Source organism: Euphorbia lathyris, chromosome 4 (assembly GCF_963576675.1).
Source record: "Euphorbia lathyris chromosome 4, ddEupLath1.1, whole genome shotgun sequence".
NCBI lineage: Eukaryota > Viridiplantae > Streptophyta > Magnoliopsida > Malpighiales > Euphorbiaceae > Euphorbia > Euphorbia lathyris.
In genome coordinates, this window is record NC_088913.1 from 91090637 (window position 1) to 91113355 (window position 22719).

The following is a 22719-nucleotide window of genomic DNA, read 5'->3' on the forward strand; positions in this document are numbered from 1 at the left end:
GGACGAATGGGAGGCAAGGATCGGAACATATTGAATGTAGACTGGATAGGGCGTTAATTTCTGCCAGATTTATGGACACTTGGGATACTGTCAGTTGCACTTCGCTTGCCATATACCGTTCAGACCACTCTCCCATGCTTTTAAATTGCCAATCTAGGGGTCAGCGTGTGGCCAGATTTAGGTTCCATTCTATGTGGTTAACACATGGCTCACTTAAAGAGGTGATTTCATCACATTGGTTAGCGTCTCACCTTTCGCTTCCCCTCGCTCAGCTCTTCTGTCACAAACTTAGGACGCTTCGGCCAATCTTACGAGAATGGAACTAGGCTGTATTTGAGCGGGTTGAAAATAACATCAGGTTGGTTGACCGTAGGTTGAATGATGTGCAAAGCCGAATTAAGGAATTGGGTTGCTCAACTGAACTTTGTAATGCTGAAATGCAAGCAAAGGAGGATTTGGATATTCAGCTGTTACGATAGAAATGCTTTACAGGGAAAAGAGTCGGATTAAATGGCTAAAAGCTGGAGACAGAAATGCTCCAGTCCCGGCCAGCCGGTCGAGAATTGAGAATTTTTTTTAGTAATGGTGTCTCGTAATATTTTGGAGAGAATTATATTGATTCTATGTAGTATTATTTCAATGTTTAAAGGTAGATGATATGATTAAGGATGCTTGCTTTTATTTGAGAGGTCCTGTGTTCGATTTCCTTCAACCTTATTTTCTTTTAAAAAGTTTTTATTTATTTTAATTTTATTTTTTTTCAATAATTATAAAAACATGTTACCATTATTAATTAATTTAAATTGACTCTTTATTTTTATTTTTATTATAACACTTTTGAATTCATTTTTAATATGTCTTTACCATTAAAAAAATAAACATTTTAATATTCATTTTTATTATGTCTTTACTATTAAAAAAGTAAACATGTTTAATTTTCTATTAGTTCAATGCTAGGTTCTAAAAAAAATTATAACATTTTTACAGTTTTAATGCGTTGGAGGCTAAAAAAATTTTGTCCAGCCCTAACGGATTGGACTTTGAAAATTTACCGTCAACCGCACAGTTAATTTCGATTTTTTTAACGTTTTGAAACTTTTTTTATTGATATGTTTGAACCCCGGGTCATTCGGGGTCCTAGTTCCGCCACTGCTCATCAATGGAATGGTATACTCATTTTCATCAAAAAATATTGATTTGGAGAAAAGAGTAGCAGAAGTTATTATTTTTGTTAATGAATTTACTAATGAAATGAAAAGTAATACAAATACCTAAATGTATTTACAAAATATCAAAGAAAATATTCAGATGTATTCCATCATCCATAATAAGATTTAGATCATAAATACAATATTTCAAAACTAATAAAATATTTTATTTATATAAAGAATTCCATTTCACAAAATCACAAATGATATGAGTTTAGGAGATGATTAAGAACAAATATTAATAAATGTGACAGTATATTCTCAAGAGAGGTCTTCCATACGAGAGAAATGATGTATAAGATTAATATTATTGGTCAATAAAACCAGTTCTATGACTATGATGATTAACTTACTAATTAAATCTAAGAAAAAAAAACTTGCGGATTCATCCATAGAAGAAATATATTATGATAGCTCCGAAAAGATACGGTACAACACTAAAAATTAAAAGCTTCGGAAATACTTTCACTTTTTCTTCTTTTGAGTGTAAAAATTAAATAAAACAAGGAGTGCTACTGGTGTGGTTCAAACCCAGGCATTTCCACCTACACTTCACACTACTTACCACCAAGATAATCATTCTTCTTGTACATTATGTCGTGCGCTGCTTAATATACTATTGTCCTTGTATCTTCTATTGTTTAATATTTGACGCATACATTTATTAATATCGATTAAATGTGCATAATAATGAATTATTAATAGAAAAAAAAAAAGAAATGTGCAATAATGAATTATTAATAGAAAAATAAATTCAAGAACATGCTCCAATTTCTTATTTTAATTTCTCTATATTTTTGTTCGGAACACTTGCTTTAATTTGTTTATTATACAATTCTTTTATTTATATATTATTAAGTGCCTCTGATGCTAAAAAAAATCCAATACTATATTTTTTTAATAAAAATACATTTGCTTTAGTTTATTTATTATACAATTCTTTTATTTATATATTATTAAGTGCATCTGATGCTAAAAAAATTCAATACTATATTTTTTAAATAAAAATATATTATATATTTTAATAAAATCATATAAATATTTTTAGAACATACAATATATTTAGAACTTATGACATGAAATTTAGAACATATGTTTTAATTTTTAGAACACAAACTATAAAGTTTAGAACATACGAAATATTTTTTTAAACATACGTTAGAACATACATTTGAACTTTTAGAACACGAACTATGAAGTACAACATATTTTTTTAGAACATACGTTAGATTATATATTTTAATTGGAACACAAACTAAAAAGTTTAGAACATACATCATGTTTTTTAGAACATGCGTTACGTTTTTTCGAACATGATTTATAAATTATATTATAGAACAAATGCAAAAATGATCGAGATGTTTACTGATTTTTTTAAACATTATACTTAATTTTTAGAACACAAATTATGAAGTTTAGAACATATGTAACATTATACTTATTTAGAACATCGTCCTTAACATTTTAAAACATAAATTACAAAAAATATAGAGGAATTAAATAAACAAGAAATTAGAGCATGTCTTTGGATTTTTTTTTGTTTAATAATTCATTATTGTGCACATTTCTTTTTTTTTTATATATATTAATAAGTTATTATTATGCACATTTAATCGATATTAATAAGTGTATGTGTCGAATATTAAACAATAAAAGCTATAGGGACAGTAGTATATTAAGCAGCGCACGACATAATGCACAAGAAAAGCATAACGTATGTTCTAAAGTTTATAGTTTGTGTTCTAAAAATTAAGTATAATGTTCTAAAATAAATCAATAGATGTCACGTCCGTGTCTAAATTTCTAGAAATTATACCTTGGTATTAATATATATTATAATTATTAGGCGTGTGATATTAATTTGGTTTTATAAAAAAAGTTTGAGGTTAATTCGATGGTTTTAGGTGTAAATTAAAAATTAGAGTAATTTTTAAAAGATTATAAAAAGATGGAAGATCAAACCTGATATTTTTCATATTTGAAATATATATCTCATTTAGTAGGCAGTGATCATCATCATCATTTCTTTTATTTTTCTTTTCTTTTCGTTTTCTAACATTTCTGATTCATCAGTTTTCTCTGAACCGTTTCACCACCGTTTCTTTGATTTACGGAGATTCGACCGTCCGAATCACTCGAAATTTAACACATAGCATCCTTATGCATAGTTCTAAGTCTTAACCGAAGAGTTTTTGAGTTTCAGAAGTGTTTGGAGGGAAAACATCTTAGACAGAATTTAGAGGAGAATTGAACGGGTGTATTTTCTTCAATTAGTAGCCAAGGTAAGTAACTATCAACTATATTTTGAGTTTTATGTATACATACATACATACATACATATATATATATATAATCAAAAAAATTTCAAAAAGTGATATTTTAAGGTTATGCAGGAATTTTGTAAAATTGGGGGTTTTCATGATTTTGCTTTTTATTGTGAAATTATGGTTCAAATGAAGCTATTGACTATGGTTCTATGTGAATTTCAGATTTTACTTGATTATGTTGATTTAAGGCTTCATTTGGTTGATTTACATATATACATATATGTTTTTGGTTTCAATGTATATATATATTGAATAAAATGAATTTGATGATTTCTTACGAATTGGTTTTGGATTGAGAAATCTGTTGCGGCTATTGTTGTTATTATTTTGGATTGAAATCCATATATGATTTTTATGAGTTGTGATATTTCGAAAAGTAAAATGGTTTTGTCCATCTAGGATTGCCCGGGGTAGGAGTTGTAAGTTGTAAGACCATACCTAATGGCGGTATGGCCAGAGTGCATGACTGGTAGTCCTAACTGTTAGGCAAGGAACGAGATATAAATGAGATATCTCGATATTGTTATGATTGATGTTATAATCTACACGGGTGGAATTCGATGATGGATACATATACATAAATTTTATTTTATGAACTTAAGTTTTAAGAATATTTTATAAGGTTTTGATGACTATCTTATAAACTTAAGTTTTGAGTATATTTTATAAGGTTTTGATTAAATCCATTTATAAACGTATATATGTAGCTATATTAAGTAAAGTTGGTTTTTATAGCTGATAGTTTCTTACTGAGCTTTTTGTCTCACGTTTTTAAATGTTTTAATGTTTTTAGGTAATAAAGTAAAGGATATAGAGAAGGTTACCGACCGATTAGGCGAGGTTTGGAAGTTGGCTGCTTATTGTTAGAATTATGGTTAGAACTTTGGTATTTCAAGTCTAATATAATGGAGTTAGTAAATATATGTTGAGGTCCTCGAATGACTAATGTAGTAGGAATATGAATTATTTTAGAATATATATTGAAGAGGAAGGCTAAAATAAATAAATAAATATGATATTATGATATTTGGATAAATTGGAGACTTCTAAGTATTGATTATTATTTTTCTATTTCACGCCCGATGTCGATTGAGGTCATTTAGGGTCGGGTGTGATAGTTTGGTATCAGAGCTCTAGGTTAAATTCTTCGGACCTAAGTTATTGTAATTGAGGAATATAGATATTTAGTGATAGCTAAGAAATAACCGATAGGACTTGAGGAATCTGGATATTTCGTGAAAGCTAAGAAATAATTTGGAATTTTTTGAGGATTGAGTAACTAGCTAATGAGGGGTAGAAATGAGATTTGATGGTTAGTAAAATATTGGGTGTATGAAAATTTGCAAATTATTTGATATTTTGTGACATGGGTTACATACATGTTATTAAGTATGACTTTGGAGTTGACATTTGAGAGTTTAATAGTTAGCTTACAACCATATATATATGAGTAAATTATAACTTTGAGCTAGAGATACTAGAGAATTGTCAATATAGGTGCTGCGGGATAATCAGATTCGTATCTGAATCTTATGATGCATTTTTCGACTAGATCTTGGTCGAATCTATCATAGAGTCCTAAATGAAAGTTCTTTATTTTTGTCTTACGTTTACAGAGGGTTTTTGTATCGCCTTAATTGGACTCCTTATGAAGAAGTTAGGGTGGAAACGACATTTGTTGGACTTTTTAGCTATCAACCGGAATTGGGTTTTTGTTTTGATTTTTGTTCTCTTTATTTGAGAGACATTGCTACTGGTTTACATGATAAGTTGGTCTTCTTAGGAATATAGGAAATTGAGGAAATGATAAAGTGATCTATTGAAGATAATAGATATGAGATTATGGAGGTTTCATTTAATGGTTTTGGAAGTTGATTAATAATTGGAAGATTATAACATGAATTAAGTGTATTATCGAATCTTAAGTTGAATAAATGAGATCTGAAATTTACATTACTGTTTTTATTGGTGAATTTCATTGGGTTGAGGTTTAGAATTATTAAGAGTTATAGAAATGATGTTTAGAGAGATACCGATGTTAGTGATCAATGAGAAGTAAAGTGTGAGAATATATTAGAGTTCATGATTTGATGATTAAATATGAAAATTTGGTAAGCGTAAATAGTGTTTGAAGAAATAATTAAGATATGAATTTTGATGACAAATTTTTCTGATCTTAAGCACAGTTTGAGGTAGAAAATTAAGAGAGTTATTTTTAGTTGAAGTTTGTGTGATTATGGTTTAAGTTTATATAAGGATCAAATTGAATGTTTATAGGGCAAATAAGAAAATCGAATGATATTATAGATTTACTGACTTTTATGGGTGTAAAGATATTATTTGGTACTCTGTCTTCCTTGGTTATATGGTTTGGAGGAAAGATTGAAGTTTCTTTAGATTGATAAATGATATATATAGTGGTGATTAAAAAAAAGGATGTTAGCTTAATTGATTTTGAGGAGTTAAATGGAGAATTATAAGAGTGATATTGATATTAAGATTTTATGGAAATGAGTCTCATTGATAGGAAATTGTATCATCATAATGAGGTTTATATTGTTGATGTTGATGTTGAGGTTTATGAAATGACTCTTATAAGAGTGATGATGATGTTGATACTAATGATTGAAGATTATAATATAAATAATAATTGGAGTGAAAAATTATAGATTTAAGTATTATTATGATGAAATATGATTATAGGTGTATGATGTTTATTGATTCAAATTATTTGAAGTTTAAGAAAAATATAATATCACACATATTAGCGGTTCAAAAGTGATATTTTTGAAGTCTGTAGAACTTGGAGATAAGTGAAATATATTTGATATATATGCAATTGATGGAAGCAATTGTGATTTAAACTTATTAAAGTGAGATTTGGTGCATGTTAGGAAGATATGAATGATATTTGAAGTTTTATTGTGGATTATGGCGATGGAATTAACTAGGTTGAAATTGAGAGTTACTAAGAGTATGTATAAATAATTGTTACAGTGATGTGGATATGGATAAATAATGAAGTTGATGGAGGGAAACATTAGAATTTGTGGTCTTATGATGTGTATGAGGAATCATGGTTTCAGAAGGAAATTAAGATAGATTAGAGAATATGAATTTCGTGGACGAAATTTCTTAAGGTGGGGAGAATTGTCACGTCCATGTCTAAATTTCTAGAAGTTATACCTTGGTATTAATATATATTATAATTATTAGGCGTGTGATATTAATTTGGTTTTATAAGAAAAGTTTGAGGGTTAATTTGATGGTTTTAGGTGTAAATTAAAAGTTAGAGTAATTTTTAAAAGATTATAGAAAAATAGAAGATCAAACCTGATATTTTTCATATTTGAGATATATATCTCAAATAGTTGGCGGTGATCATCATCATCATTTCTTTTATTTTTCTTTGGGATAAGGTGCAAAAATACCCCTAACGTTGACGGCCATAAGCAATTTTACCCCTAACGTCTAAAACGGTACAATTTTACCCTTAACGTTGACAAGCTAGTCCAATTTTAGACATTACTAACAGAATTTTTTCCTCAATTAAATATTCTGTGATCTTATGTACAGGTGTATGCCATGTCATTAGCTGTGTTGGAAAAATTAAAAAACACAAATCTCATATCTCATAATCACGTTATTTGGAAGATGAAAAGACACTAACTCTAATTGATTCAAATGGATTCCTCTTCACGATTAAAATCACTAAAGCAAGAGACGACTCAATAGAAAAAAATGAAGAATCCTGGAATATCAAATCCAATCCCTAACCCGTAGCTTTTCTCAAATCCATCTGCACTTCACTTTGATTTTCACTTATATTTTCCAGAATCATTGGTTTTGCTCGACTTCAGCACAATAGAATCAAAAAGTGGCTTGGTGAGTGCTTTCTATCTCCTCTTTTTAGCTCTAAACTCAATTTTTATTTCTGTATGTGTTCTTTTTTTTTTTTTATCAGAGTGTGATATAAATTTTGGGTATTGCTTATCATTCTGTTTAATTTTCACAGTTCACTAATTCAATAACTTTGTAAAAACGTTTTTGAAGCTTTTGTAATACGACTTTTGTGATTTTCAATTTTTTCTAGATTTAGAGATTAAACAATTATTTAGAACACTTTGTTACAAGTGAAGTTATGATTATTTAAATTTCTTGTTTTGATACGGAACCATATCAGAGTAGTTATGCATTCTAGATGTTTGCTTTTTTGTTTAAGAGAGTACACACAACTTTGCTAAAATGAAAACAAAAGCAATTATCTTAAGATGATTAAAATGAAAAGAGGAGAGTTATGCCTTATAGAACAACTGAGTTTTGATATTAATTGTGGTTTACCATCTAGTCAAATTAGTAATTTAACATTTTTTTTCCTTGAACAAAACAATAGTTATGGGCATATTGCAACTAATAACTTTGATGTTTGTTCTGTATCTTTCTATCTTATTTATCATATGTATTTTAAGTTTTATGACTTCTCTAAAACATGAAGCCTTTAATTTCCGTTCTATATTTTCTTCTTCTCAAACATGAAACCTTTACTTCATGTTTATCAAAGTTGGCACCAAAATATAGTCTGATCATTGGTAGGGCTGATTTAGGGGCTCATTATCTGTTGAAAAATTTTCAGGTAATCCTGGAGATGGGATGGCTACTGCTGACAATGGTGCAACTATGATCCAAGTGTTAGAACGAGCAATTGAAGAAGAAAAAGCTGCACATTCAGTGCTTTACCAGGAGTTAGAGAAAGAGAGGGTTGTTGCTGCAAGTGCAACAGATGCAGCCATGACTATAATGTTGCGGTTGCAAGAAGATAAGACATCAACTATAATGGAATCAAGGCAGTACCATAGAGTGATTGAAGAAAATTTTAATTATAAAGAAGATATTAGGTGTTGGGATGTGATGTTTATTATAGTTATAATAAATGATGTTGTGAACCATTTTAACATTAATGTATAACTTTATACACATTCTCTTAAATTAGTTATTTGTACTTCTTTGCCATTTAAAAGGGCTGGCTGGAAAATAAAATTATCTTCTGTCAAGTTCCAATTAAGAGTTTTATTTCAAAAATGTTATACATCTCCTGTCAAATTCTAATGGAAATTTAAATGCCAAAATTAACAAAAATGTTATACAACTACTGTCAATTCTAATATGCAGAAAAAAGATAAGCAAAATCATGCAAGCAATGCTAAGAGATTATATGGTATGGCCAGCTTAGAGATGCATCTCCATGCACTAAAAAACTTACAAGTCATAAGTTATCATAGTTGAAGAGATTAGGCCTGCATCATAGATAGAATTGTTGCTTCTGCTACCATATCTCCTCTGACCAACTTAGAGATGCATCTCCATGCACTAAAAAACTTACAAGTCACAAGTTATCATGGTTGAAAAGATTATAAGGCCTACATCACAGATAGAACTGCTGCTCCTGCTACAATATTTCCTATGTTGGAATGCATAGAAGGATTTGCCAAATTTAATTAGTTTCTACTCTGGAATTGATTCTGTGGAATGTCCTTGGTTGAAAGAGATCACTATAATTTCTGACTGGCCACAACTAAATATCACCAATATAATCACTAAGTCAAATGTCAGTCATTATAAGATACACAATGCAAAATGTCAGATGTTGAAGCTCATACCAGAAAGAAAAAAAAACAGAAGTTAAATCTGAACAGAAGACTGAATGTGAACTGGTTCAAACAATTAATAACCATAAACATTTGTAACTTCTAGTATCCATTTCATTTGGGCATTTACATTCAATAAACATTCAACAAAATAGTATTAGCATTTAAAATACTATCCAACAAACTTAACATTCAACTAACATCCAAGAAAAAACTATTTAGTTTGAGCTTAAACATTCAACAAAACAGAAACAACATTTAAAATACTATCCAAAAAACTTAACATTTAACTAACATCCAAAAAAACTAATTATCCAAGGCGGATTTCCTTGTCTTTCATCTTCTTGCCAATGCGGAGTTCTTTCTCTTCTTGAAGTTGTTTACTCGTCATTGCTTTCTTAGCCTTTCCATTGCAGTTTGGGAGGCTGAATTGGCAAATCGGTTGGATGTGAAACTGCAGAATCATTTCCAATGAGACTAATACTCCTTGTTCTAGTAGGTGGCTTAAAAGGTTTCATCTTTTTATGCTTCAAGTGTCTTTCATTTGGAATGGGAAAGGTGATCACTGGATCAGAATTGTGCAGACCTTCTATATCCCCAACTCCATCAAACAATAAAACTTCACTAGTTTTTTCGGGCTACAAGTCAAATGACAATAATAGTCATATTTAATATATTTCTCAACACAAGATATCAAATATATTTCGAAAATGATTACAAAACCATCATATATAGACAAAAAATATTAAAATGCTTACATTTAACATAGCATTTCCTGAATTTGGATCATAATAGTATCCAAATTCAACTTCTTTAACTTGCACTCGAGGCTTTATCCAAGTGGGGTGGTCACTTGACATGCCTTGGTCTCTTTTTCTTTTGTGTTTTTGCTGGTCATTTGATGTCACGTTCCTTTCATTCTCTACATTCAAGTGAGCATACTTGATTCCTTTTGGAGCCTGAGTATAAACAATTGAATCATTATTGTATTTTCATTTGAATCATTATTGTATTTTCATGTAAATAACTAAGTGAACACAAATAAGTGAAGAAAGTACTAATTACCTTGCAATATGTTCTCTTATGACCTGCTCGTCCATAATTACTGCATTTTTGTATTTGGCCCTTCCTTGACAGCCTTGTTCCATTCCTCTCCCCTACACTACATTCACCCATCTTCCTTATCCTTTTTTTCTTCGGTCTTCCAGGCATTCTTGTAAACTTGGGAGGCTCAATAGGGGCAAAATCCTCTATTCTCCAAAATTTCTTCCCCCTTACTGGTTGTATCTTGTGCTTGTATGTCATCATATATCTCAATTTAGAATAATACCTATCTATTTGCTTAACAGGATCTATTTTAGCATGATACATAGCACATATGGCATGAGGGCAGGGTATTCCACTCAATTGCCATGCCCTATATGTGCATTTTCTCTTAAGTAAAATCACACAGTGCCTATCAATCCCATGTGTAACTTCATACCCTTTCTCCTTATTAAACTCAACCCTGCAATATCTGGCTATTGAATGATTTAGCATGAATTCTTCCATACTAGTTGGTGAATAGTCACCACTCCAACTTGCAGCCTTTTTTATCATTTTCGTGCAACCTGTTCATAGTCATCACCCTCATTTCTTCTAACATCCTCAAAATTGTTCTTGATCTTTGTTCTAGAATCCAACTGTTGAAGCTTTCCGTCATATTATTATCAACCATTAGATCTTTGGACCTATCAGTGAAATAAGCTCTACACCAATATTGAGGAGGATACTTCAACAAGTATTCTGCTGCTTTTTTATTAACCTCTGTCATGGTCTTCAAGTTATCTTTGAACTTTTCTTCATATGTACTCCATGCACAACTCCAAAAGTGTTTCTCCAGTTCTAGTCCTCTAAACTTGATTCCCCAATTAGATAAGACATGTCTTTCACACCATCTATGTTCTGCGTTTGGAAGCAACATACTTACAGCAGGGAGCAATCCCTATAAACATAGAAAACATATACCATTTACATGAATTACTTTAAGAAACCAAGCAATACAAATTTAGGTTAGTAAGAATCAATATTATAGGTAATTTAAAACAAATCAGTAATATACGCAAATAAGGTCATAAATTAAATTATGTACAATGACTAACCTTCTGCATATCAGACATCAATGTTATATCATCCCCACTTTGAAGATTCGGATCTTCTCTCAAGTGAGATAAGAACCATTCCCAATTTACCTTGGTCTCTTTTTCAACTACAGCCCATGCTATTGGGTATATTTGATCCATTGCATCATGCCCTACAGCTACCAGTAGTTACCCTTTGATGCGGTTTCTGCGAAACCTCACTAAGGGATAAGTGTACCCCGTCGTTATCAAGTAATAAATTTCTGGTTTAAGTCCAGGTTATCGTCCACAGGATTTATTTCTGCAAGTATCAAGCTACTCGGTCTCGGATGTTATCTAGGCTTAGGGGGTTTTGAGTTTGGTTTGTTTAATTAATTTACTCCTAGGTTGAATTATGCTAATCCTAGCTAAGTTATCTAATTCTAACTAAGTTATCTAATCCTAGCTAAGTTATTCTACACCTAACTAAGTTACTCTACCCCTAATTGATCTTTCATTAATGAAACTATTCGAAGGAACATGGTATGAACGATAATAATCAAGATAGATTATCAAGTCTATTGAATAAAAACCTAATCTGAGTCACTTGTATTCAAGGCGATTAACCCTACTTACCCTCCTCAGGTTCCTAGCGCGTGATTCCCTAAGGCCGAAACTAGGTCTAAGGCTCAGTAAATTGGCGCTTAATCAACTAAGAGGTCGTCAATCTCCTAGGCTCTGACTAGGTCAGATTCAGCTCGCAATATGTGCCTACTAGATTTTGGGGCTTTTGAATAAGTTAAACCAATTGAATAAAGCGTAAGACGGAGATTAGACAAATAATCATAGAACAAAACAAGAGCTAAATTATTATTAAAGGCGAAGATAATTGTCACAAGATACAATAAGTCAAGTTCGGCAACTGTATCAAAAAGTACAAACATGGAAAGATAAAAGGAGATACAAAAATCCCTTTCAGGGAACCTGTTTACTCTGCAGCCGGCGACTTGATCTTAAGGACGGACCTTGATAATTCCTCGAGGAAAAGCTTTGAAGGAGCTTCAATGGAGGTTGAGGAAGATGGAGAAGATGAAGAGGAATTACAAGGGGAAAGCTAAAATAATTTACAAAAACGAAAGATATTGAATTACAATGGAAAAATCCTATTTATAGACGCGTCTCGGGCCTCGTTTTGACCTATTTTCGTGTCCTTGTTGGTGTAGGAAGACATGGGGCCGAACGTGACTTCGTGGGGGCAGAATTGGTCTTTTTGACCAATTCCCGCAGGGCTGCTCGCGCCGAGCAGCCCCTGCTCGCCGAGCAGGCGCCTGGTGGCCTGCTCGGCGAGCAGAAATGGCCCGTGGGGCCCTGCTCGCCGAGCGTTTTCGCCCGAAGCGTGCTCGATTCATGCCGAGTGACTTCTATGCCCTTTTTCATCCGAACTTACACCTGCACACGCATAAAAACTCCGGAAAACATTAGTCCAAAAGCCAAATTGATCTGTCAATCGCTTATTTTGAGCAAACGCTTCGTTTGGTGCGACTTTTGACGGACCAATTAGCTTCAAAAGATAACGGAATTCTAATATGAATGCTATTTCGGCCGTATTTGCCTAAATTGATCACAAAACGAGCCTAAACGACGAAAAGTAAATAGAACGTTTCCAATTCCTAACTAACTCACACAAAAGCATTTAAATGCGGGAATTGCTCGCTTATTAACTAAATGACTCTAAAACCCGTCCTAAAACCGTACCCAAAGATAGGGGTTTTTGACCCCTATCACCCTTTACAAATATCTTTCAAAAAACAACCATCAAGACCAATTATTGGTCTGCATCCATCTATCCATCCTTTCTTACACTAAAACATAAATATAATCTACAGAATATTCGTTTTCCAACTCTGATTCCTTCTTTTGAAAATTGTAAATCAAATGTGCTACCAGGATTAGTTATACTCAACTCATTCACATATGCTTCCAAACATGAGTACTCTTCCTTGTATCCCCCATCCAACTCTTCAATGATCGCCCTCTTAGCTCTTTTGCACATGCTAAGTGTCACTTTTAACTCTAATGTTTCCTTCGCATGATCCTTCATATCTCTAATTGAATACTTAGGTTTCCCCCTAATTTTTTCCTTAAAATATTCAGCTAAAAACAATGCATTAACTCTGGGATTAGTATATTGTCGAATGCAATTATGACTTGGGAGAAATGTCCTTACCACCAACCCATCGCGATCACCACCTTTAACAGCATACAATTTAAAGGGACAAGAAGGTTCACAATGGTACCTTACTCTAGATTTATCACTCTTGATCACATTCAATGGACATCCTTCTCGAATTGAATATTTGGAGACAGCCAATCGAAATGCCTTAGCATTTGCAAAGGTTTGGCCAAGTTCGAAGGTCAATTTTTATTTAGCATATTCCTTTTAATAACTTCTTCATTTGCCTTCAGAGTTTATACCCTCACCTTCTTCACTATCATCGCCTTCATTCTCCTCACTAGTATCACCTTCTTCATTACCATCACTTTCATCACTGCCCTCAGACCCCTCACTAGTATATTGTCCTTCATATGCTTCCCTTATCTCAACAGAATGCAAAGTAGAGATTTCAATATTTTCATCCACTTGACTTGCTTCAATTTCATCCAATTCTTCTAACCGAGGAGTTGCACTTGATTGTGTGAACATCTTAGTAATCCCATCACCCATTCTATACTGAGAGTTTGATTGCACATAACTGATAGTTTCTATGCTTTTCTCATTCACCTCTAATGGGTAAATATGCACTTTAATTCCTTTGCCATCCATAACATGACCCATAATTAATCTTATGTCTTTATCACCTTCAATTAATATCAGCCCATCAGTAAAAGACTTCCCCATCTCTAAGTAATATAGATGTTGAATGTCCTTACACCCCAAATCATCATTGTATTTGTCTTTTATGTCCTTGTAACTGGGGAAATCTATGTCAAACTTCATTTGAATATCTACTTTACCACCAATGTAGTGTCTTTCAGGCACTAATAGCCACATGCCACCAAAGTGCAGATGTAAATCACAATAAGTTGTCATCCTGAAAATGTATTTTATGTCATACTAGTCAATCCACTGCTATTAATCTAGTATGCATAACTATGATATGATTCCATAGCAAAACAAAAAAATTAAATAATCATAACTTCACTTGTAACAAAGTGTTCTAAATAATGGTTTAATCTCTAAATCTAGAAAAAAATTGAAAATCACAAAAGTCGTATTACAAAAGCTTCAAAAACGTTTTTACAAAGTTATATCACACTCTGGTAAAAAAAAGAACACATACAGAAATAAAAATTGAGTTCAGAGCTATAAAGAGGAGATAGAAAGCAGCACTCACCAAGCCACTTTTTAATTTTATTGTGCTGAAGTCGAGCAAAACCAATGATTCTGGAAAATATAAGTGAAAATCAAAGTGAAGTGCAAATGGACTTGAGAAAAGCTACGGGTTAGGGATTGGATTTGATATTCCAGGATTCTTCATTTTTTTCTAGTGAGTTGTCTCTTGCTTTAGTGATTTTAATCGTGATGAGGAATCCATTTGATTCAACTAGAGTGTCTTTTCATCTTCCAAAGAACGTGATTATGGGATTTGTGTTTTTTAATTTTTCCAACAGAGCTAATGACATGGCATACACCTGTAATCATTAGATATCTGGATCATTTTTTCATTTGTTTTATAATATAATTTATATATCATGTTCGAAATAACATAACACATGTTCTAAAAAACATAACGTATGTTCTAAAAAATATGTCGTATGTTCTAAACTTCATAGTTCGTATTTTAAAAGTTAAAATATATGTTCTAACGTTTGTTTTAAAAAATATATAGTTTGTGTTCCAAAAATTAAGTATAATGTTTTAAAAAAATCAGTAGATATCTGGATCATTTTTTCATTTGTTCTATAATACAATTTATAACTCATGTTCGAAAAAAAATAAGACATGTCTAAAAAATATAACGTATGTTCTAAAAAATATGTCGTACGTTCTAAGCTTCATAGTTCGTGTTTTAAAAGTTAAAATATATGTTCTAACGTATGTTTAAAAAAATATATTTTCTTATATAACATAAATTACAAAAATATAAAGAAATTAAATAAATAAGAAATTAGAGCATGTTATAACATTTATTTTTTTATTAATAATTCATTATTATGCACATTTCTTTTTTTTTTCTATTAAGAATTCATTATTATGCATATTTAAGCGATATTAATAAGTGCATGCGTTAAATATTAAACAATAGAAGCTACTAGTACAATGGTATATTAAGCAGTGCGCGTGATATAAGGAACAAGAGAAGTAGTTGTCTTAGTGGTGAGTAGGGTGGTTTGTAGATGGAAGTGTTTAGGTTCGAATCCTATTAGCAGCATAAAGTGTTTTTTTATTGATTTTTATACTCAAAACGATGTAGTTTTGAGTGTTCTCACCATAAGAAAATGTCTTCGTCTAAGAGGAGGTTCTCATTTGATCCCTCCCCTATATATATATTGTAGAATATTGAAATGAATAAATAAATATGCGAGTAAAATAAATAATGGATAATATTAACAAATGGGATTAAAACAAAATAAAAAGGTGTACTTATCAATGGAATGGTGTACTCATTTTCATCAAAAAAAAAAAAAAAAAAAACAAAAAAAAAGAATATTGATTTGGAGAAAGGAGGAGCAGAAGTTATTATTTTTGTTATTGAATTTACTAATTAAATGAAAAGTAATACAAATACCTAAATGTATTTATAAAATATTAAAGAAAATATTCAGATGTATTCCAACATCCATAGTAATAAAATATTTTATTTATATAAAGAATTCCATTTCACAAACTCACAAATGATATGAGTTTAGGAAATGATTAAGAACATATATTAATAAATGAGACAGTATAGTATATTCTCAAGAGAGGTCTTCCATATGAGAGAACTAATGTATAATATTATTATTATTGGTTAATAAGATCGGTTCTATGACTATGATGATTAACTTACTAATTAAATCTAAGAAAACAAAAACTTACGGATTCATTCATGGAAGAAATATATTATAATAGCTCCGAAAAGATACGATACAACATTAAAAATTAAAAGCTTCGGAAATACTTTCACTTCTTCTTCTTCTGATTCTGGAGCATTCAAATTTAATGATATTGCTACATCGCCAGGGAACATTGTGATGTGATTATATATACACCATACAAATTTCACAAATTAAACACAAATTCATTCAGTTATTATATATATATATATATGTTACCTCTTGCAGTATTATTGTTTTTCTTAGTGTTGGTGCCCGAATCGGAGGGAGAGGGGGACTTTGTAACGGAGCTGCATTCGATTCCAATGGCATTGCTATAGAATAGATTTCAGAGATAATAACAACTAAATACAACTCTCATATTAATATTAATAGGATAAATATCTTATTTTAGGATAATTTTATTCAAACTTAATTCAAAATAATGATAATATAATCCGTAGATAGATAAGATCAACAGTCATTTTGGATTTTAAATCATATTTTACCATCAAAATTACATCAGAATTATTAGAAAATTCAAATACTTTTACAAATAAAAAAAGGCTTAATGCTTCTCCATCCCCTTAACTTATCCAAATTGGTCATTTTACCACTCCAAATCATCGAATGTCTTCTTTATTGCTGCTACTATTCATAATATATTTAGCATCCCGATCTACGAATCCGACTCATCATAACTTAATTTCGGAATAGACCAAAAACGCTTATTCAGACCGTGACTACAAGAAAACTGCTAGTTAGCTACCGCAGTTTTGGTAGCTAATGCGGTAGCTAAAGCAGTTTACCGACCAGACTTTACCGACTGTCTGATTTAGTCGCTGAGTGGTCGCAATATTTACAGACCACATTTGCGACTAAAAGCGGTCGCTAATGTGATAGATCTACCTATTATCGGATTGGTTTACTGACGGAATATTTGTCAGTAATTTAGAAATTTTTTTGACTGGTCTTAGTGGTTGGATGGCAATCTCGTCATAATGTGCTGGACGTAATTTATAAGTTTTATATATAATAATTATTATAATTACAATTAGGATTATTAAATATAATATTATAAACATATTTTAACTTCACAATAAATTAACTACAACATACAACAACAAACAGAAAGAATTAATTTATGATGCTTAAATGTATCAAAATATATCATATAACTCACAAGATATCAAAATTTAGATTACCCTGATATGGGAGGTCAAAATTCTATATCATAAAAAGGTTAACCTATAAAATTATGTCAAAATATATCTAAGAACTACATTAACTTCTCTTTACAATCGCTCTTGTATCTCCAACTTCTGTCAATCAATCGCTCGTCTTTCACTTTCTAGGATATCGGTCGTCATAATTCTGACAGCAGCTAATAAATTGGTTAAATTGGTTCTGTCCGCATTGAACTGATCGCAAGAACAGCAACCCTAACAAGCAGAGCAATGCTTAAATAGCAACCTCAACTACAATTGACAACTCCAATTCATGCATAACATGTATGATTTGTCATGATTCATTACTGCCCAATGGATAAAAGAGGAAAGAATTACTCAAGAGAAAGCGTGCGTCCCAGGCAACACACTACTAGACTGATAAGAGATTCTAAAGATGCATTTGTTAAAAAAAGAAATCCAGAAAACCAATTCAAGCACGGACAAATCACCTACCTCATCCATTCCAGTATGATTTTTCTTTTCATCCATTTTATGAAGTACTCATAAATTTATTATTTAAAGCTTTGATCTTTTTGATAAGCAGTAGAGGTAATGAAATGCTCTTGGTTATCACCCTTACCCTTATTCACAAAAACTGATCCTGCGCCGAGATTTTGATGAGCTTGTATTATGCTATTCTCAATGCCATCTACAAGAGCATCAAAGGATTGACGCACAAATCCAAGTGATGTCACGATATATACAATGTATTGAAGACAGCCCCCAGGACCAGCATGTGTATGAATATCACTGATAGCAACATTCTTCTCAATGTAAAGATCCCCAAAGCTGCCATATATTTCACATAATGTAATTCCACCAAACCTTAATGATAAAAAAATTAAAAATATTGCTTTGGATATCAAGTTTTAAGTAAATTCACATATTTTGAAAAGGGCTAGGAATTGAACTTATGATTCTACCAAGTTTGCCAATTGAGCAAGTCCTGGTTTGGTTAAACAAACTATATTCTTGGTATACTTCTAAAAAACTGGATATATCTAAAATCATGTGTCAAGAGTCATATCAGAACTTAAAAACCGAAATGGCATCTGCAAGAGGCAGTGGTCTGTATCCAACTCTTTTTTGGACTCAATCCAATTGGTGAACATGAACTCATGAAGACATATCACATTCCATCTCCAATAGATCTAGCCAACATAAAGACATCAAGGTAACTAGGTACATTCAATATGCTATCAAATTAATTAGGAGTTCTACATCTAATTCTTTTAGTTCACTCTCACTAAGGCATGAGTCCTTATTCAGTCTCCAAAGCTCAAGTAAGGCCATACAAGCATCGAGATTCACGAAAAGTAGGCGGTTCCCCTGTGGCTCACCCACAATAAAAGAACGAGCTCGCAACCTAAAATGAATACCAGAGGCAATCTGATCACTATTAGCATATCCCATCATATTAACATCAGTAACAGGTCCCATGGAGTCGGAACATGATACGTCAATCTAAACCAAGTTTATGCAAATTTGACAGAAATATGAATCAGCAAATAAAAATCACAAGCCTGTTGCATATTAAAATTTCAACATGAATTAATACCTCATTTCATATATTCATAAAAAAAACCCACACCCAATATTGGAACATGCAAACACCATCACCAAATATGAATAGTAACTAATAACCATAGAAATAGGACAAAAAAACAAATAGTCACATGTGTCTTGTTGGCCTATCACAAGTTCACAACTATACAAATATTGGTTGTCAAAACTAAAGCTACTTCATTTATCAAATCACAAGCACCACTCTGATAGATTGTTTATTCCAAAATTGATAATAATAATCAAATACTTTCTTTTGGTGATTATGCATCAGACCCATAAACAAATGCAAGCTTTGATAGGTTAAAAAATTTCAAAATCTATAAATTGCCTCTATTTGTTCGTGAACTAACTTTATTGTCAAACCTTCACAGTATTTGGACTAAAAAATAGTGAATAGAGCCCTGGATCAGTAAACAATCATAAGCATAATTAAGATATAGAACTTTTGCATCCACATCAACCAAATACATAACTGGAAATCTTAAATTTACCGGTGCTCATCTTTGTCCAAGAAATTTGTTTATGCGTACTTGATCTGACCTAGAATTTTAGGAGGTTCTGTTGCTATTTCCTTTTTTTGGCTCTCCTTATTCTCAACCACAAGACTGAAATACGAATGAAAAAATGACAGTTAATAGGAGAAACAGTAGGATTGAATTAGAGAAACATATTTACCTATAAATTCCAGCAAACACAAAAAAATGTTTAACCTGCTCCAAGATGCTCCATTAGAGTCAGAAAAATAGGCCGTATAGAAAGCAGAGGGATCGAGTCGGAGGTCTGAAAGGAGAGAGATTAGGTCGGAGAAGAAGAGATGAGAGAGAGCTTAGGTCAGGTTCGAAAAGTAGAGAAGAGATGAGAGAGGGCTTATGTTGAGATCGGAATGCAGAGAAGAGAGGAGAGGCGGCTAGGTCAAGCTCGAGAGTAGAGAAGAGAGAAGAGGGGGGCTTTAGGTCTATTTGATTTAGGTTTTTCTTTTTTCTCAACTTCCTTTTATATTTCTTTTTCTTTTTAAATTTCTTTTTATTTTTAATTTCTTTTTTCTTTTTTTTATTCGGTAAGAAGGGCGCAAATATTTGCCCCCAACTTTTTTGCGACTGGGTATAATCAGCGACCAAACCAGTCGTTAATTAGCGACCGAAATTTACCTCGTCGCTAAAAACGGTCGCTAACAAGCTGTTTTCTTCACCTGCGTCTAAAATTTATTTATTATTTATTTAATATACGCGAATACTTTATCGACTCGACAATATAAAACTTAAACTTAAAAATCTGAAAACCACGTTATCAAATCAACCCAAATCACAGATAATTATCGATATCATTATATCAGTATTTGATCAAAACAAAAACAACTCGTAACCAATCAAATGTTTTGTCAAACTAATTCGTAATCAATCAAACGTTTTATCAAACCAAATCCGTAATCAATGAAACAATTTATCAAACCAAATTCGTAATCAAACAAACTCGTAATTAATCAAACGTAAAACTTTATATCAAAATCAACTCATAACCGAAGACATAAAACCTTATATCAAAATCAGCTCAGAACCGAAAACATAAAACCTTATATCCATTCTAGAGTTTCGCCCTTTATGTATCAATCCATAACCACATATATCACATAATCGAGATGTCTCTTTAACCTTGCTTAATCCCGTATTGGTCTTACCCCACACTTCGCTGCCAATACCCGACTAGGTCTTTACACTGTGTACACAGATCATGTCCCTCACTGAACATGGTCTTCAAATATCAAAACCAACCTTCCGGATTACTCTAAATGGATATATAAAAATCATAAGATCATCATGTGTTCACACCTCTTTCCAAAATCAAATTTCCAAATAATTCCATAACTACAAAACCATTTGCCTTCAATTTACTGTTTTGCAAATAATCACAATTATTCAAAATAGTTTATAAACAAAATACCAAGATCCCTTAAATTAAATATTCTTTTAATATAAGTAAAATTATTAAAACTCGCATAAAATAACCAATTCATAATTTAATCAAACTTCAAAAATAGCTCAAAATATTATATCAATAAAAATTTAATATCGCTTAAAAATAAATATTGTTATCGGACTAGTTCCGATCACCGAAACCGGAATAATTCATTTGAACTATGAATACTCTTAGACTTGTTAAATTACTAGATGTCTTATTCGTACTAATTTTATATTCAAATTATTCTACTAATTTTTATTATTCAACTTTAAACCGACTTTAATTGGCAAATATCGGCATTAGTCCTTCTAATTTGACAAATATCAATATTAATCCTTGTAATTTGATAATTTATTTTAATTCGATAAATTATAGTCACTTAAATATTATATAATATTAAATTTTAAACCAAACGTTTCTATTAGAATATTTATGTTTGTCACCGAAATTGTAATCTGTAACACTAAATTGGTATCTTTAGTTCCGACCGAAGGTTCAGTTAGACCCGTGACGCGGCTACGAGTCTATTCGTACAAATTTTTCCTTTCAATTTCTTTATATTATTATTATTATTACTATTATTATTTCAATATATAAAAATTTAGACGGTAACAATTTACTACTTTATTAGTGTCAAATCTTTCCGTGACCGAACCTCTAATTGGTCATCTAATTAATCGTCTATTTTAATATGCGACTATCTAAATCTAAAATATATAACTGTCTAACTATGACTATATTAAGGTGAAAATAACATTACCTCTTGTAGACCATTCGAAGAGCTTGACACAATATATTAAGTGTTACACCTCTAATCAGTCCACATGATATTCTTCGCTCTAACTCGTGACCGTATAAAACTTGCTTCGTTGAATTATGCTTAATACTTGTACAAGCCCCCTTTCTTTTTAAGGAAATCTTTTTATATATAATGAGCTAACCTCACATTTATTCTTATAGACTCCTCTTCCCTTTCTTTCTACCTTCCTTTTTTTCCTATATATCTTTTTATATATATCTCTCTTTTTAACACTAAAGATACACTTTTATAGGGCTGATTTTAATAATTATATGACATGCGTATTCTAAATTGACACTTGATATCTTATTTATTATTTTATCTTTTTATATTTTTCATTTATAATATAATAAATAAAATTTAGATATAGTGGTTTTTATCATTGGATTAATTTTATACTCCATCATCCAATAGTGAAAACCACACCAAGTAACCGTACGTTGTAAAAAACAAAGTAACCATAGCGGGCACCTAACCATAGCAGGCACCTGGCTTATTAGCTTAGAATTTGGCTATACAAAAATGTAATTGTCCACCAAATGTATTGTTATTAATTTTTTTTTTTAAGAAATTGTTATTAATTCTTTTAGTGGTATATAATGAAATCTGGATTTTCTTTTTAAATCAATATTTAATGTATTAATTAGAAAAAGTCCTTCTTGATTATAACTTCTTTTAAAACATACCCAAAATTTTTAATTTTACATCTAAAAACATTAACTTTAACCCAATAAATTAAACTCAATAGTATATTTAAATTCACAATTAATTAAAACTATCTATTATAAAAATAAAGATTAGAAATTTTAGACAC

The 22719-nt window shown here is 31.2% G+C and overlaps 1 long non-coding RNA gene across 2 annotated transcripts; it reads right to left on the reverse strand.

The window, feature by feature from the left end:
• Window positions 1-17862: 17862 nt before the first annotated feature.
• Window positions 17863-20095, reverse strand: LOC136227629 (uncharacterized). Of its 2 annotated transcripts, XR_010688164.1 has the most exons (4): window positions 19861-20095; window positions 19642-19755; window positions 18165-18373; window positions 17863-17889 (listed from the first exon to the last, which is right to left on the reverse strand). It is a non-coding gene; the product is annotated as an uncharacterized lncRNA (long non-coding RNA). The 2 variants fall into 2 exon arrangements; XR_010688163.1 differs by lacking the exon at window positions 17863-17889 and having other exon boundaries at window positions 17916-18373.
• Between the last annotated feature and the right edge of the window lie 2624 nt (window positions 20096-22719).